We start from the raw sequence: 19,019 nt of genomic DNA, 5'->3' as shown, positions 1-19,019 counted from the left end.
AAAGCAATTTCTGGTCATATGCAAATGTCCACAGACTACTGGTTGTTTGGCAAGTTGTTAGGGTCACTGTTAAGGCCAACTAAATTCAATTTAAGCTAATAATAGGCAGTTTTACTGCAGTTCGCAGCAGCCGCTATGAAAACCAGTAATTTTGTTGAATGTTTTGCTACTTAACAGGGCGAGCTCTAGCGTGGTTACGTGGAAATGTGACGTTGCTGCATATCCTCTATACCAGAAAATTGCAGGCAGGTGAGTTTGATCAGGGTTAGAGCTAAATTCTGCAGGAAAGTGGATCTCGAGGGCCAGAGTTGAGAACCTCTGCCTTAGAAACTCTCCGCTTACGCAGGAAAATATTTTTTATTATTGAATTCCTCACTATTCCGGAAATTTTCAAGACAGGAAACTCTCCATGGGAATTAACGGGAATATATGGAAAAAATTGGCTATTTGAAAAAAATGCAGAGCTGCCTGAAACTTAAATATAGTTTAAAAAAATCTTGCAGCATAATTTTGTTTAAAACAACAAAATTTAATACAATTTCAACCCTGAACATTTCTCATGCACACTGCTTACTGAAGGGCCATTGAGGCCACACCCCCTGCTTGTACATCATTTCAAAACATGCACAGATAATTTCTTGAATCCTGCACACAAAACTATGTCAAAATGTCCATCTTTGCATGTATTCACGTAAATAACAAATTTGTTTAAAACTTTTTTGTGCTGTGTATAAGCTACTGTGCAACAACATTATACCATTGTAAAGACATTGACTGACTAGAGGTCGACCGATAACAGATTTTACAGATACCGATAACTAAGTTGGTCTTTACCGATTAATCGACTGATAGTTTTTAAAATGGATACTGGATAAAAAAACAAACACAACACTAAAAGTGAAACAGTGCTGAAATGTATTACAAAAGTTCTGAGCCATGAAAATGTGCTAAATTAAATAATGTATAAATAAAAATATATTACTTATATTAATAAGTATTGAAGTAAATACTTCTGTGAAATACTCCCACTGGAAAACTGAAATTACATAAATGTCTATTATATGTGTAGTCTTTATTTGCTTCCGTTTTAGATTATCTAATCAAAATAACAAAAGACGTATTGCAGTGATGAAAAAAAGAACTGAATTCAGATTTTGATTAGTTTGATATGTTAATAGCCGACAGCTGCATATAACCGATTAATCAGTCTACCTCTAACGCTACTTATTTAGGTAAGAAACTTCTTTAGGTAAGAAACGTCTTGAAAAAATGACCGTCCCGCTACACACACCTACTCCCCCCTAAAATAAAAAATCCTCCAAATATCACTTGGGGGGGGGCATGCAAGTGACTATAGTGCATTCAAGCTATAGATCTCTATCAGTATGTGTGCTCCCGAGGAAACCCATGACCTTGCTGTTAATGCAATGCTCTACTAATTAAGCTATACTGTCCGAAAAAAATTGACAAAAAAGTACGCCTAGGTATTGGTACTAATATATATATATATATATATATATATATATATATATATATATATATATATATATATATATATATATATATATCTAAAGGGTACTGTCCCAGTGACAGCTTGGGACCATTTTCTCTGAGCATGAACAACTAAAACATACATTCAAAGGATATCTTAAAACAGAAGATAAAAAAATATTGCACTTTTTACCATAAAAGTAAAAGTTCTATATATAAACTAGCCTGCAGTGTGGTCTTCCAGTGCCTTTAATGCTGTATAGATACAGTACGTTGGATGTTGGCATAGCTGAGTGTGGAACAGAATTTATCGCCCGACTGAGCATAAATATCCGTTTTACAGCAGGAATGTTTACGGAGGGTAACAACCTGTCAGTTCTAATCTGGTTTGGTTATGTTTGGTATTAACCCAGGTGAGAGGCGAATACAGTAAAGTGGAGAGGGAATCCTTGTTTGTGTGACCGAGTGTGTGTGTAGACCGAGAGGAGAAGAGGAGCTTAAGAGATTAGCCCTATGAAAACGAATAAGTGCTTAAAACTCTTAAATTTCACGCTGCTGGTTTAAGTGTATTAACATACGGCACACACACACATACACATACAGTATAAACATACTATTAGTATAAATGGCAATGCATTATTGACTTTTATGGTTTTTACATGAAATGAAATTCTAGTTACTCTAAAGACATATTGTGTTGGACGTTTTAAAAATGAAAGAAATAACATGTCAAAGATAAAATCAAACAGGGCAGTCTATGAACTTCCTAAGACCAACCTTTCAAACATCTTCATACAGTATTTTTAATACTGCAATTATATTTGTACATATTTGTGACCCTGTCTGTGAAAATCTCAATCTATATGAGGAAATTAGAAGCATCAAAGTTTGTTTTCATTCATTGATTGACATAACTTTAGTCAGTATTAATATCAAGGTTTTGACAGAAAGTTCTTTACATTGTGTATAGTGATTTTTGTAAGATAAACAACTTTGACCTCACTGTTTGAGAGATGTGCATGTTTGTGACCTCAACCCATAAAGAATTAATCTCTTGACCCAGTGACGTCTTAAAGGAAAGGTGATCTTGAGTGTTTAAAACAGGAGAAACCACAGTCAAACTACTTAGATAAACCGAGAGAGGTCAGCGGGTCATACAGAGCTCTCAGCAGTAATGAGTTTAAACTACTCAAGAGTTAAGACATGTCAAGGTGGTCCTGTAGCTCAAATTCAAGCATTTTGAATGCAGTGTAATGGCTGTGGGTTCAATTCCCATATAACACAAAATCTGTTGAAAGAATATAAAGCATTGAATGCACTGTTGCTTTGGATGAAAGTTTCTGCCAAATGCATTAGTGTACTTCAATGAAAAGACTGCCACTGTATATTGTACACATAAGTGTTGCACATTTAGATCTTACTGCTTCTGAACATAGTAGTAGTATTTGGTCCGATGTCGCAATATAATGTGAAAGATGCTACATTTTATTTGTGTTTTTTTTGCTGACAGCTTCCATGTTGGTGTGAACTTGAAGTCGTTCATGTGACAAGCATTTTATCATGGCTGGCATCAAGCTTACCTACATAATCTCATGGCAATTCATATGTACAGTATTTTACGAGGTGGCTTTTTTTCTAACAATAATACATTTTTGTAAGCCTCACTTAGTATGAATTAAAACCAATTAGCCAACTCGTAAATGCGTAAAATACGTATAAATTCTTGTGAGATCAGTTTTGGATTACCTTTGTAATGTGTCAAATACAATATATTTATTTGCGTATTTCAGTAAGTAAATATTTTTACATAATTTAGGCTGTGCAAACTGATCTGGGAACTGCTGGTAATAGTGATCAAAGCCATAATTACACTGTAAAAAATTGGTTGCCGGTAACTTACTGTAGAAGATAAAGACTGAAAATGTAATATATATAATATATAACATAAAAGTAAAATCTACAGTAAGTTCCCTACTGAAAAATCCAGCTAAGACCAGCATAAGCTGGTGAGCTGGTTTTAGCTGGTCTCCCAGCTTGGTTTTAGCTGGTGTAGCAAGCTGATCTAGCTGTGTTTTGGTCACTTTTTAAGCTGGTCTAATTAGACTTAGCTGGTCAAGCTGGAAGACCAGCTGACTCACCAGGTTGACCAGCTTTGCCAGGCTGGGAGGACCAGCTTAAACCAGCTACTGCCACCTTAAACCAGCAAAAAACAGCTACTGTACCAGCTTATGCTGGTCTTAGCTGGATTTTTCAGTAGGGTTAGGTAATGAAAACTAGCTGCCAGTAATACCCAGTAATACTGTAATTTCTACAGAAATGTTTTAAAGTGTAGTACAGCGTATAAAACAGATGATCAGGCATGTCATAAAATGGAAGAGCTAATCAGTTACTTGAACTATACAGTGTGGATAAGTTAAAAACGCCTTGATATGTTTCTCTAACTAGCAGCTGCATCTGTCAGAACATTGTTGACATCACAGCATCAAAGACTGCGTCTCTAAAAACAAACACAATGGGTATTGCTCAGGATACGATCATTATTTCTCGCACCACTGGTAATCTGTCTAACTATCCTGAGCTGAAAATGTGCTTTACAAAACCGTGTCTAAAACTTTTACCCATTTATTCTGACTTCCAGTCACAGGAGACAGAGTCCACAGTTCACTGTCTGCATCTCACCTTAATCTGTTACGTGAGATGTTAATCCCTGACTGTTGAAGTTTGATGTTACACAGGTTACAGGAGACCTATGACCACATAATGCACTTACAAAGTTGCACCGTTAAAGGTAATCTATGATAAAAACGATGATGACAGCGGACAATTTACAAAGATTATTCTTAACATATTTCCTCTATTTCTATAAAGTCGATTACATTATGAACTGAAGGAGGTGTATTCTATAGAATGTAAATTGCTGAAATGTTTACAATATATCAGAAAGTGTGTGTGTGTGTGTGTGTGTGTGTGTTTATGTTCTTTTGCATATGAACAGAAATAATATATTGAGCTCACTTTCAAGATGATGGAAATTTCCATAATCAATAATTAAACCTACAGAGCCCGTTGAGACTTCTTTAGACAGAGTAAACCATATGCACACACACTCACATACACTCACCGGCTACTTTATTAGGTACACCTTACTAGTACCGGGTTGGACATCCTTTTGCCTTCAGAACTGCCTTAATCCTTCATGGCACAGATTCAACATGGTACTGGAAACATTCCTCAAATATTTTGGTCCATATTGACATGATAACATCATGCTGGAAGTAGCCATCAGAGGATGGGTACACTGTGGTCATAAAGGGATGAACATGGTCAGAAACAATACACGATGCTCAATTGGTACTACAGTAATGGGCCCAAAGTGTGCCAAGAAAATATCCCCCACACCATTACACCACCACCACCAGCCTGAACCATTGATACAAGGCAGGACGGATCCATGCTTTCATGTTGTTGACGCCAAATTCTGACTCTACCATCTGAATGTGGCAGCAGAAATTGAGACTCATCAGACCAGGCAACGTTTTTCCAACTTCTACTGTCCAATTTTGGTGAGCCGAATTGTAGCCTCAGTTCCTGTTCTTAGCTGTCAGTAGTGGCACCCGGTGTGGTCTTCTGCTGCTGTAGCCCATCCGCCTCAAGGTTCGACGTGTTGTGCGTTCAGAGATGCTCTTCTGCGTACCTCGGTTGTAAGAGTGGTTATTTGAGTTACTGATGCCTTTCTATCATGCTCAAACCAGTCTGGCCATTCTCCTCTGACCTCTGGCATCAACAAGGCATTAGCCCCCACAAAACTGCCGCTCACTGGATATTTTCTCTTTTTCTGACCATTCACTGTAAACCCTACAGATGGTTGTGCGTGAAAATCCCAGTAGATCAGCAGTTTCTGAAATACTCAGACCAGGGCCGGGTTTCCCGATAACGATTGAACTTAGCACTTAAGAGCGCTTTCTACGAGCTACTTAACGAACATTCGTTGTTCATTTACGTGCGTTTCCCAAAGATGCACGTGAAACGATTGCTCGCAGCTGGGTTTTAAGTGCTACTTACGAGTCGCTATCCATTTGTGCTGAAATGTCACCAATAGAATGACTTGAATTTGTAGCTGAAGCTTGTTTAGGCTAATGATCTACAGCCGATGTGCAGTAATATTTTTAATAATATATTTTCATTATTGTTCAATGACTTTTTAAATGTTTTAATAATTTATTTAATATTCTTTTCCGTATTTAGTTAGGACTCGTCCCACTGCGAAATGCCTTCTGCGTTTCTATTATAGTTTAGATTATTATTATTATTTGTTGTTTATTATCTATGTTTATTTATTATTATGGATTATTGCATTTTACCGTAAATATTTATTTGGTTTCTTTAATTAGATACCATTTCCCTTCAAAACAATGTTTAGATTAATTATAGCAGCAATCGGTATGAACCATTTATCAATTTGCTAAACCAACTTTTACCAAAATACAAAAAACTTTTACCAACTTACGTTAAACATACGTTTTCCTTCTTTATAAATGTATGTTTAGCCATTTAAATTTGATTTCTCATTTGAATTTTAAATATATTATATTATATATTTAATATAAAATAAACAAAGACAAACCCAATAAATAAATATAGCCTACATTGAAAACATTACATTATCGTCATTGCAGGAGTGCAATTTGCTGGTTGTCCTGTAGGTGACCTTGTAACTCTGTTGTCTTACGATGCACTTATGAATGAACGATTACTCCAGACCACTCGTAGATCTACGATGATTTTCAAGTGCAACTTAAGTTACGAAGCTTTTGGGAAACAGCCCGTAATTCTAAGATGATTTTTACGATCTACTTAGCCTTACGATGCTTTTGGGAAACCCGGCCCTGCCCGTTTGGCACCAACAACCATGCCATGTTCAAAATCACTTAAAACGCCTTTCTTCCCCATTCTGACGCTCGGCTTGACCTTCAGCAGATCGTCTTGACCGTGTCTACATGCCTAAATGCATTGAGTTGCTGCCATGTGATTGGCTGATTAGAAATTTGCATTAACGCACAGTTGGGCAGGTGTACCTAATAAAGTGGCCGGTGAGTGCACAGTATATCAATACAGAGCATTCACTCATTCATCACTTTATTCTCTTAAAGGGCACATATTATGCCCATTTTTACAAGATGTAATATAAGTCTCAGGTGTGCCTAGAATGTGTCTGTGAAGTTTCAACTTAAAACACCCAACAGATTTTTTATTATAGCATGTCCAAAATGCTATAATAATGGATGTGAGTAAAAACTTTTTTTCATGTTTGTACCTTTAAATACAAATGAGCTACAGCTCATCACTCCCTTACCAAAAGACATTGAGTGCTTTGGGTGAAAAATAGATCTGATTCCTGTGAATACAGTTTGAGACAATTTGTCGACCGCATACGTCATAGAGGATTATTATTATTATTACAGAAAAGCAACAGTTACATTTTAAGGTAAGAATGAAACTACGATTGTATATCTTGGGCCCTATTTTAACGATCTGAAACGCAAGTGCGAAGCGCAACGCGCAAGTGAGTTTGTGGGCGGATCTTGGGCGCTGTTGCTATTTTCCCGGCGTGAGAAATAACTCTTGCGCCGGGCGCAAATCAATAAGGGGTTGGTCTGAAGTAGGTTCATTATTCATAGGTGTGGTTTGGGCGTAACGTCAAATAAACCAATCAGAACACTAGCCAACATTCCCTTTAAACGCAAGGGCGCAAGTTCCATGGCGGGTTGCTATTATTATGACGGATTTACCAGGCGCACGCCAGGAGCGGTTCACAGCCGAGGAGACCGACGTCCTTGTACGGGGGAAATCCCACGCTTGCCAGCATAAATCGGGCACGCCGTGTAACGGGAGGTGGATCTGCCTCAGGACTTGACGCCAGCAGAGGACATCGCTGCGTCCACCCTCACCGCTGAAAGGGTTTGGGGGCTTTGAAATCGGACCCAAGAAACGCAAGCAAGGTCCAACCCCAAAGTACTCTTACAAATCAAGTTCATATACATTAAGGTTTCTTATGAAAACATTTTAATTATTATTTACATAAAATAAACGTAATACAGCCACACAACAAACTTATGAAAATATTTTAATCGTTATTTGCATGAGAATAAATAAAAACTATCACCACAATGCTCACCACTATGATTCCCCTTATCTCGTGTATTAATATTTTTAAGTGTAACAATTTATGATTTGCAAAAATAACTGTTGCATCTGTGTAGATTAGATAAGCAAAGTGTGTGCGCGTTGTGCACCCTATACATTATGGTCAAGCATGCGCCCTTAAAATAGCATAATGAACAACGCGCAACGCGCCACTGACTTTAAACTTTTTTTTTCTGGTCAGTGGCGCAATTGTTTTTTGAAACTGCAAAATAGCATCAGGGATGGTTTGCGCCAGAACACGCCTCTTTTTTTGCGCTGAACCACCCAGGGAGCGCAAGTTCATTCCCTAGTTTGCCGACGTGCTTCTGTGACGGGAAAAACCCGCTGTGCGCCGGGGCAAAATACGAATGATACATGCGTCACTGACAAAGTCAATTGCGCTGGGTGCAAGACAGAGCCCCTTATGTTTTTAACTGAATGGCGTATGCGGTCAACAAATACGACTTCCGGAAGACGCACTGAAATCCTGGACAAGATGCGTCCGGGAAGAATGGCACGTATGGTCACCCTACTGATTTGGTTTAATGGGGAATAAAAAAAGGAGAGGGTGTATTTTTCATTGTACTGTTGTGTGCTCACACACTGCTAACACACATTTATGTCCAGACATAAAAGTGGATTATCTTTTCTTTATCTTGGTAGAATTTATTTGTGACATCTTGTCTTGAAATATATCTAAAGGGTTGATCCAAACAGAGACAAACACCATAAGTGTATGTGCAACATTGTGTGTGTTTGTTTGTATCTGTTTACGCGTATAAGGTATGGGAATTTCTGGCCGAGTTGGTGAAAGGTCAGTTATATCTGTCTGAGAGTGTGAAAGGTCAGTTATTATTAACCCACTACAGAAGAGAAATCATACTGTTACACACACACAATGGATGGTCAATGTGCCAGACAGACCATAACTGGCTTCTAACCTGAATTCAGTGAGGCTGCATAAGCAAGTGTATTATTCTCTTTCAGTGTACAAGTACACAATACACAAAACGTTTCAGTGGCAATCCAATGGCAAGGACGTAATACCATAGAATCCGTGTTCGATCTCTCATACTTACAACACAATGCCACAAATCACTTCCTGAGATGCTTCATCTTAAATGCAGGATCATTTTTTCCAGAATAATTTATTTTTATACTTTTATAAAAATCCCTTCACATCCTGATTCCATACCAACCCATATATCTTCTTTGGAAGTTGCAGGATCATAAAATGTTTGACCATAGGATGTCCTACTTGCCCGGCAAACTATGTATTTGCATACCACTGCGAACCCTGCTCGTGCAAACAATTGCTGTGTCCAAAATAGTCTTCTATCCCCTCATTCACTATTCTCTACATTAGTTCACTTATATAGTTCACTCGAATGAGTGAATTCGGACACTTAAGTGCTGCGGGCATCATCCTCCGTCAGTGGACGAGTAGCTGCAAGCTTTTAGTGTACATCTGTCGTACACTCATTATTGCGGTGCATTGTGCGGATGAATTAGTGTACTCAATAATGTTCTCTATGGTTTCAGACACTACTAAAAATGGTAGCTATTACAGACACAGTCTGTGTTACCACAGTAGTGTTGCCAAAAATCCTTAGATTTACCATAGAATTGGACTGCTTGTCAACTGCTGTGGTTGATTGTTTTTTTTTGTGTGGGTTAAATCAGTTAGTTGTCAGCTGTTTATCAGCTGTTAATCTTAAAGGGATATCGAAAATACATTTTGGTCCAAAAAAACCCAACATTATTCAGCATTTTCTTCTCTTCTGCGTCTGTTGTGAAGCGTATGCGTAGGGCTGGGTATTTTTTTTTAATCTTTCGACCTGGTGTCAATTTCGATACATCTGTTTCGATGCCGGTTCCTAGCGATACTTTTTTCGATACCATATGTTTTAAAATCCATTTAAACATTAACAAAAATACATTAAACACACAACTTTTATTTTTCACATTAATTAAAACAAATTCTGGTAACACTTCTCACTCAGGGTAATATTATTAATAAAACTGGTTGTGCTTTTTGGATAGAGGTGCACCAGCAGACACACTTATCAGCTTTTTTTAATGAAAATAAGGAACACTACTCAACAATACTCAACTTTATAATTATCAAAATATTAATTACATTTGGGATTTTTAAAATGAGTTGAAAATGCATTCAATGTCATTTCATCCAAGTGAAATTAGCAAACCCGTTAAATTGAATTTTTTGTTGTTTTAAATAACGGGTCAGGCTTGTAAGGAATGTTGGGCTGCGCGTGTGGGTCAAGTTTAAACCATAGACTGTAAAAAATAGGTTTAAACGCAGAGAGATCTCTCATTTGGGAGATGAGGGCATCAAGGCTTTGCGATGCGGAGAGACAGCCGCGAGTATTTCATAAGCATTGAGAGACACAAGCTGCGCGCGTGGGTCAAGTTTAAACACCTTGTTGAGACTGTTGTGGGAAGTCTTGCAATGCGGAACCAGGTGCAAGTAAAACAAGCAGAGACACAGGCTGCGCACGTGCTTTAAATTGAAACCCCTCGTCTCTTTAGGAGAATGCCTTTCACGGAGACAACACAGCCATACTTGCGCTAACTCTATTGGTCACAAAGATATAACTGTCACAAAGACTTTCTGTAAATTTCTCATATTGCATCCTTTCTACACTTGTGTTGGTTGACTGCGAGTTGGACTGCAAATATTCAGAAATCCTCTCCGTCACGTGGTGGTGGACAGCCAATCGCCGGCGCTTTAGGTCCTTACACGCAAGTACAGGCTCACACAGGCGCTTGGCTTTTGGAATCGAAATTTGGCACCGAAAGATAAATACTTTTTCGATACTTGAAGCATCAGAGTTTTTAGTTCGATACCATAAAAGTATCGATGTTCGGTACCTAGCCCTACATATGCGTGAGACTAACGTTTCTGACAATGACGCGGATGACGTGTTATCCTCAGACATGTTTGCGAAGTTTTTTTTTCAAACTTACAGCATGCGTCTTCCTCAGATTGTAAATGAAGAACAGCTGGGGCGCCCCAGATAACACGTCAGCTGCGTCATACATCATCCGCGTCACTGCAGTCACATGACTTTATTCTCGCGCATGTACTTAACAACAGACGCAAAAGTGAAGACAATGCTGAATAAAGTCGAAATTTTTGTTATTTTTGGACCAAAATGTATTTTTGATGCTTCAACACATTCTAACTGACCCACTGATGTCACATGGACTACTTTCATGATGTTGTTATTACCTTTCTGGACATGGAGGGTCAGAAAGCTCTCGGACTAAACATAAAACATCTTAAACTGTGTTCTGAAGACATGGAACGACATGAGGGTGAGTCATTAATGGCATTATTTTCATTTCTGGGTGAACTATCCCTTTAAGGTAGGATGACTTTATTTATGAAAGCAAAGTTTTGAAATTTAAAGGAATAGTCTACTCATTTTCAATATTAAAATATGTTATCACCTTAACTAAGAAGAGTTGATACATCCCTCTATCATCTTAGTGCGTGCACGTAAGCGCTGGGGCGCGCTGCGACACTTCGATAGCATTTAGCTTAGCCCCATTCATTCAATGGTACCACTCAGAGATAAAGTTAGAAGTGACCAAACACATCAACGTTTTTCCTATTTAAGACGAGTAGTTATACGAGCAAGTTTGGTGGTACAAAATAAAACGTAGCGCTTTTCTAAGCAGATTTAAAAGAGGAACTATATTGTATGGTGGAACAGCACTTTTGGGAGTACTTCAACTCGCCTGAAAAATCTGCTCCCCTTCTCCCTCTCATAATGGGAGAGGGAGGGTGTTACTGCGCCGAGTCGAAGTAGTCCCAAAAGTGCTGTTCCGCCATACAATATAGTTCCTTTTTTAAATCCGCTAGGATCATTGTGCTAGTTTTAAATGGCAATTGGGCTAGCTTTGTTATGCAGATCTGGCAACCCTGCATGTTTCATTACGCTCAGTGTTGCCAACTTGATGGTTTTGTCGCCAGGTTTAGCTGCTTTTTATACAGATTTAGCGTCTTTTTTTACCAAAAAAGTGCCTAGCAACAAATCTAGCGACTTTTTGGATGAGCCATAGCTTAAGATCTGTAGGGATTTTGTGTGGCCTGTACTGCCAAGCGAGGTCTTGCTTTCCAAGAGAATGCGCACATATCTCTCTCTGTGTCTGCTCTCCGTACAGTAACCTTACTCCATGCACAGCATGGAAGGCAAACAGCGACTACCTTACGTTTCTGAAAAGACGGCACCAGAAAAGAGCATAAAAACAAAAATGGTAAGAGTTCATTTGTTTTGGAGGAGGTGTGGTTTTGGAGAACACACTGATTGGATGGTGGGTTATTATGCTTTCCATGGCTAGCCTCACCTAAATTACATATCCTACCTTTAAACTATTTCATCCAAATGTGTCAAATTGTTCTAAAAAAGCATTTATCATCTCTTATATAAACACTAGGAAGTCCTAATATGGTTTATTTCTGCTGTATTGTTGTGTTGCACTCCATTGTTGTTAACAGTACAGCAGTGCAGACTCTGTCTCTCTCTGTTCCCTTGAGCTGCATTTCCAAACATCATACCTACCAAAAGCACAAGAGCTATAAATATCTCTTTCTCTGTGTGTGTGTCCCTCTCTCTTCTGACTCTGCCAAAGCAAAACTGTAAAATTTAATCTGTAGTGTTTCATAATGGAAAAATGATTTGTATCAAGAGATTTCATTTTCACAGAATCTGAACAAAGAATGAAGGTCTGCAAGTCCAACTCAATCCCATGGCAATTTGTACGAATTTTACCAGGTAGCTAATACATATGAATTTGTATGAATTGCTTTCACCCCTGTGTCGTTGGATTTATGAAAGGAGTTAAAGGGATAGTTCACCCAAAAGTTTAAATGACATCATCATTTACTTACCCTCATGTCATCAAGCAGAAAACAACAGCACCATTGACTTCCAAGTAGGAAAACAAATACTATGGAAGTCAATGGTGCTCGAAAACATTTTTCAAAATATCTTCCTTTGTGTTCAGCCGAACAAAGAAATTCATACAGGCCCTAAATGATAACAGAACTGTATTTTCATTTTAGGTGAACTATCTCTTTAAGGGTATCATTCTTTTAATTTCTAATAATCATAAATGTCTCACTCATACAAATTAGCCACCCAAAATACGTTTGATTCCCGGTAGAAAAGAATATACATGTATCACAAATGCATTGTTCATAAGTTGCTTCGGATAGAAGTGTTTGCCGATTGCATAAAATATCACATTTTTATGTGTAAGTAATGATTGTGTGTGCAAAAGTGTATTTTGACACTCTGTAAGTACAAATAGGATCCGTAAAGCATTTGATATGGTTGTGTATGCTCTTTAAAATGAATGGTACATGAATCTGTGCTGCGTGCTGATTGGTGGAGCACATTAATCATACAGAGAGGCCTGCAGGGCGGCACGACGGCATATGTTCATTACTGAACCTTAACTGAAAAAATACAACACAACAGAGAGGAGAATGGGTCACTTTTTTACACAGAATTTCTCATTTGATTGACAACACACAGAAATCCAAACACCAACACTATTTGTTTATGCACTCACACTCAAACACAATGGGTAAAATTGGTTAAAAAGATGGTTGTTTTTAACACACTATGCTAGGTTCTTTCTCTCTCCATAGTTGGGTCAGTGCATCTAAAAATAACAGTAATATTTATTACAAGTTGAGATTGTTATGAAATTATATTTACTTTGTCAAGAACACTTTGAAAAGAACTCAGAACGGAGAATGGAGCAGAATTGTGTGTAACATTAGGAACATAAACGCACACAAACCGAATAACTCAGGAAATGGATTTTGCTGAATCCTATTGTTACTGAATGAAATGTGAAGAAAGATTTTGCCAAGCCAGCAGTGTCCTGTCACAGTGGTGTCCTGTTAGACGGGAAGTCTCAGAAGATTCATGCAGTGCTATCATATTCTACTGCAATAGAAACGCTAAATGAGGCATGACCCATACTCATGAGAACGTAGCATTGTTAGGTACAATATGGTGTGTATGTGTAATGGAATGAGGGCTTTGTTGTCCTTTATAATAATGTGCTGTTAAAATAGAGGTGTCATTTTTAGGCAATACAAATCTGCTATGCCAGGCCAATATGAGATGAGTCTCGCATACTGAAAGTCTGGGGACAATGGCCACTTTAAGGACCACCCAAAAGGCCATATGACTGACACGTAAAGCAACCAATAACATTTAACTTTTGCCGCGTCATGTTTAGGGGTGAGGAAATGTCTGATGTGCACCAGTTAACATCTCTGAAGTTTAAAACAACAATTATTATATGAATATACACTTACCTAAAGGATTATTAGGAACAACTGTTCAATTTCTCATTAAAATATCTAATCAACCAATCGCATTGCAGTTGCTTCAATGCATTTAGGGGTGTGGTCCTGGTCAAGACAATATCATGAACTCCACTCTGAATGTCAGAATGGGAAAGAAAGGTGATTTAAGCAATTTTGAGGGTGGCATGGTTGTTGGTGCCAAACGGGCCGGTCTGAGTATTTCACAATCTGCTCAGTTACTGGGATTTTCATGCACAACCATTTCTAGGGTTTACAAAGAATGGTGTGAAAAGAGAAAAAGATCCAGTATGCAGCAGTCATGTCGGCGAAAATGCCTTGTTGATGCTAGAGGGCAGAGGAGAATGGGCCGACTGATTCAAGCTGATAGAAGAGCAACTTTGACTGAATAACCACTCGTTACAACCGAGGTATGCAGCAAAGCATTTGTGAAGCCACAACACGCACCACCTTGAGGTGGATGGGCTACAACAGCAGAAGACCCCACCGGGTACCACTCATCTCCACTACAAATAGGAAAAAGAGGCTAGAATTTGAACGAGTTCACCAAAACTGCACAAATGAAGACTGTAAAAATGTTGCCTGGTCTGATTAGTCTCGATTTCTGTTGAGACATTCAGATGGTAGATTCAGAATTTGGCGTAAACAAAATGAGAACATGGATCCATCATGCCTTGTAAATGCCACAGCCTACCTGAGCATTGTTTCTGACCATGTCCATCCCTTTATGACCACCATGTAATCATCCTCTGATGGCTACTTCCAGCAGGATAATGCACCATGTCACAAAGCTCGAGTCATCTCAAATTGGTTTCTTGAACATGACAATGAGTTCACTTTACTAAAATGGCCCCCAAAGTCACCAGATCTCAACCCGATAGAGCATCTTTAGGATGTGGTGGAACGGGAGCTTCGTGCCCTAGATGTGCATCCCACAAATCTCCATCAACTGCACGATGCTATCCTATCAATATGGGCCAAGATTTCTAAAGAATGCTTTCAGCACCTTGTTGAATCAATGCCACGTAGAATTAAGGCAGTTCTGAAGGCGAAAGGGGGTCAAACACAGTATTAGTATGGTGTTCCTAATAATCCTTTAGGTGAGTGTATTTTTGATTCCACTAAGCGTGTCAAGCCAAACTCTTGGACATCTTTTACAGACTATGCCGTGAACCTACCTTGTCGGCTTTATGTTGCTTCCAGGCGGACTGTTAAAGATTGTGTCACACACGTCTCCAGTTTTTGCATTTAAATTGTTAATCAACTTGCATTTACATGTCTTTTTAATTTAAATTTTTTATCTTGACTAGTGATGAGTTGCTATGAATATCAGATGACGTCAACAACGTCTCCTCACTGATGTCACTCACTTCTGAAACTTGTCCGCCGCCATTTTGAGTAACTGATTCTGCAAAATCAATACATCAGTCTTTGTGTTTCTGTACTAATGTTTTACATCAAATATTCAATCAACAATCATAAACTTTGCATTAATTAAAAGCTAAAACACTCAAGATTCATCTTCTGAGCTTGTTTTTGCCATCAATACACTGGAGTAAAAAGGATTAAATGAAATGCAAACGGACAGCATATTAATATGAATGTCGGTACTCACATTTCTTGCCATATGGTTTTGATAATTTCTGACAAATCCAAAAAACTTCAGCGTACATTGCAACGTAAGGGTCCACTCTTCAAAATGCATTCAACATTTAAATCCAAAACAACAAAAAATAGGAAAAAAATCCCACAAGATCCTCCTTTGTTTACATGCGCGCTTACGGTTAGTATGATCTATCATGTTTGCACCGGACTGTGAGGCTGCGCTCGGATAAAGTACCTTTGTATTGTTATGTTCATCATATATTTACATTTTTTGTTTCATGTTAGCTGTTTTTGATTATAAAAATAACAGTGGAGATGACTAAGACACGAGTTTACATGGGCTCATTTTTCTATGACATGATAATAACGCATCATATTTAAGCTATATGAATCTAATGCATAAAATATACAAACTAAAAACAAGAAAATAAGATATGTGGGGGGAAATATGCTGTAAATCGTAGCAAGCTAGCTATAGACAGTACTCGGTAGGTACTCAAGATGGCGGCAGTCAACTGGAAAAAGAGCGGATGACGTATGAGGTCACGTGACTGATAATCATGAATAACTTAAAAAAATAAAGTTAAAATAAGTTAAGCTAATTGAACTTTATAAGTTACAGCAACTCATCACTAGTCAAGATAAAATAAACTTTTTAAAATAAACAACTTTTTACAGTATATAATTCAACCAATCAGAGGACAACTTTGCAGCTGCTAAACTGTTTCCAGATATGTGTGCCGGTATGCATCAGACAGTTTGCCAACGGTCTGTGAGGCTGAGACTAATATGATATAGAGTAGACATTTACAAGTAATCTGTTTGTCGATTTCCCTGAATTCACAGATTTGTAACACCAGGCACAACATACAGTATTACAAATGGTGCGAGATTGGGTCAAGACTACACGTTTGTCCAACCAATTATAAATGAAGGAATATTCAGGGAGAATTTTCAATAAACAAGCTATATTTTTGGAAATCCCTTTGGTGAGGCAGAAATTGCACCCCTCAGCTTTAAAGGTTACTCTTTGAAGATGGTTCTCTACATCCCTAATTAGATCTGAACCCTCTTCTAGTCAAAAAAACATTTTTACTGTACAGCGTCCTTTAGTTTGGAGATTTTAATATTACATTATACAATACGTTCTTCAAATAAGTGCATTGGTTGTATAAAGTACCAGAATATTTTACGTTTTTATAAGAGGAAAAGGGAATCATATAAACAAAAATGTTAGATACAGTCCAGCTTCATGCCTTTTTTAACTAGGCAGAATGAAAGTCATACAGGGTTGTGACAATAAATGATGACATAATTATCATATTTTGGTGAACTGTCCCCTTACGGTACAGTTTAAAAGGATCTCTTCTGGAAGGACAGGGAAACACAGAGAGAAAGACACCGAGGATTTTTTTAAAACGATGCACGCACCTGCTCATCGTTCACAGCTTAATGCATTCACAGTGGAAGCCGCTATGAAAAAAAACAGAGGACAGGTCCAGAACGTGCTGTGCTATGGCTCAGCAAGAGTAGAGCAGCCTAATTTACACCTCAGAGAGGGAAGCAAATTTATGTGCACTCTCCAGGGTGGAAACCAGTATAATGACATAACCATTATCTTCATATAATGTCTAAAAGACATGCGAAAAACTGCTGACAATAAAGCCGGGTTTATAACATAAGGTTTGACATTAGCTGAATGTTCCCCTGTGGCAGAGAAACCCAATGAATTGAAAAAGGCATGCCAGATTCTTTACATTGTGTATGACGTTAGATTATGATTGGCAGGATTATATGAACATTCTCTATCACTTTGCTCTATTAAAAAGACCCCTGAACAGCTATTACATTTTTAAAGGGCATCAATGATGGATGATGGCTCTAATGCATTACATCCACAATGCACTCTTGCGCATTTACACTTTCACTATTAAGTGTAATTGTTGTGGTTATGGCTTCCGGCTAAAGGAATGCGATCTGAACGGATGAAAGTAACCAATAAAATCTCCCATTAGAGTTCTCTAGAGGATGGATATACAGTTAATCTTGAGGATGGAAATATGAGATGGATAAAAGATGTGACTTTCATGCATGTAGTAACCAAATAAAAACAAAAGAGTAGAACATGCAGTTAATGTAGAATATGTCAATGGGGGCCTGGTTGCTGCTTTTATACTAGATTTTACAGGTTTATTTACTTAAAGCTAGGGATGCACCGATAGGATTTTTTTGGGCCGATACTGATTTAAACAGACAACTTCTGGCCGATACCGATGCCGATATTAAACACTTGTATACAATACTATACAGTTGGTCTATTAGCTAGTTCATTTCTGCATCAAATTATTTTTACTGAACATGGATTGGATCTGATTAACATTCAACTGACCAACATAATAAGAGAGGCACAAATTAAGCTAAAACAAATATAATAAGACAGCACTACAACCTTCAAAGGTGGTTTTTGATATTCCGCATTTATTTTATTAACAACATTAACAAATTTTTTACATATAACGGATATCTTTATGCGGTTAATAAATAAACAATCGGTATCAGCCTTTCTCATGCTATTGCCGATATGCCGATGATGGTTTCAAATTCATCAAATATCGGCCGATTAATATCGGTACATCACTACTAATATCGGTAATTTTTTTAAACATCGATTTCATTTTCAGCGCAGATAGTTGCCAAGCTCCCTGATCTACGTTTCATTCAGCCTGATCTAACGAGAATTTGTATGTATTTTACGAGCTGGCTTTGTATGAATTCGTATGAGGTGAATCCTACAAAAACATTCAATTATCATAAAAAACAATAACAAACCCTCACCCCTAGCCCCGACATTACAGGGGCAAAAGCAAACCGTACGAATGAATTAAGATTAGCGAATGAATTTAAATTAGCCACCTCGTAAAATAAAGAAAAGATAACGTTGGCTTGATTCCAGTTTGCAGACATTTTTAATTGTAAAACATTTATCTGCATGTGTATCAAAGACCTGAATAATAACTAGACTCTAAAAAAATGGTTATTAATAGCTCTAAAAGTGGTTCACTGGCTTGTAATCATAGGGGAACCATTTTTAGTGCTAAAGATCACCTATGTAGAACCTGTGTAGCACCTGTTTATATAACCATATTGTGCCATGTTGAACCATAAGTGTTGCTTATGGTATAGTTACACTTTAGCACCACTTATGGCCCTGCAGAGGTGCGTTAAGTGCTCTGTAGCGCTAAAAATGGTTCCCCTCTAATTACAAGCTTTTATTACTATTTAGAACAGTTTTTTTGTGACGACACATGAGTCCTCTCTACGACACGCCCCTTACGACATTGTTCCTGCCTTTTTCTAACACAGAATT

General features: G+C 37.9%; 1 protein-coding gene across 7 annotated transcripts in view; it reads right to left on the bottom strand.

Annotated features, from left to right (window-relative positions):
* The window catches only part of kcnh7 (potassium channel, voltage gated eag related subfamily H, member 7), a 57,631-nt gene that overhangs the window by 35,778 nt on the left and 2,834 nt on the right, over window positions 1-19,019 (bottom strand). The gene's annotated exons all lie outside the window — the stretch shown is intronic.

The sequence above is a fragment of the Paramisgurnus dabryanus genome, chromosome 7 (genome assembly GCF_030506205.2).
Source record: "Paramisgurnus dabryanus chromosome 7, PD_genome_1.1, whole genome shotgun sequence".
Classification (NCBI taxonomy): domain Eukaryota; kingdom Metazoa; phylum Chordata; class Actinopteri; order Cypriniformes; family Cobitidae; genus Paramisgurnus; species Paramisgurnus dabryanus.
This window is presented reverse-complemented; position numbering and strand designations above follow the sequence as displayed.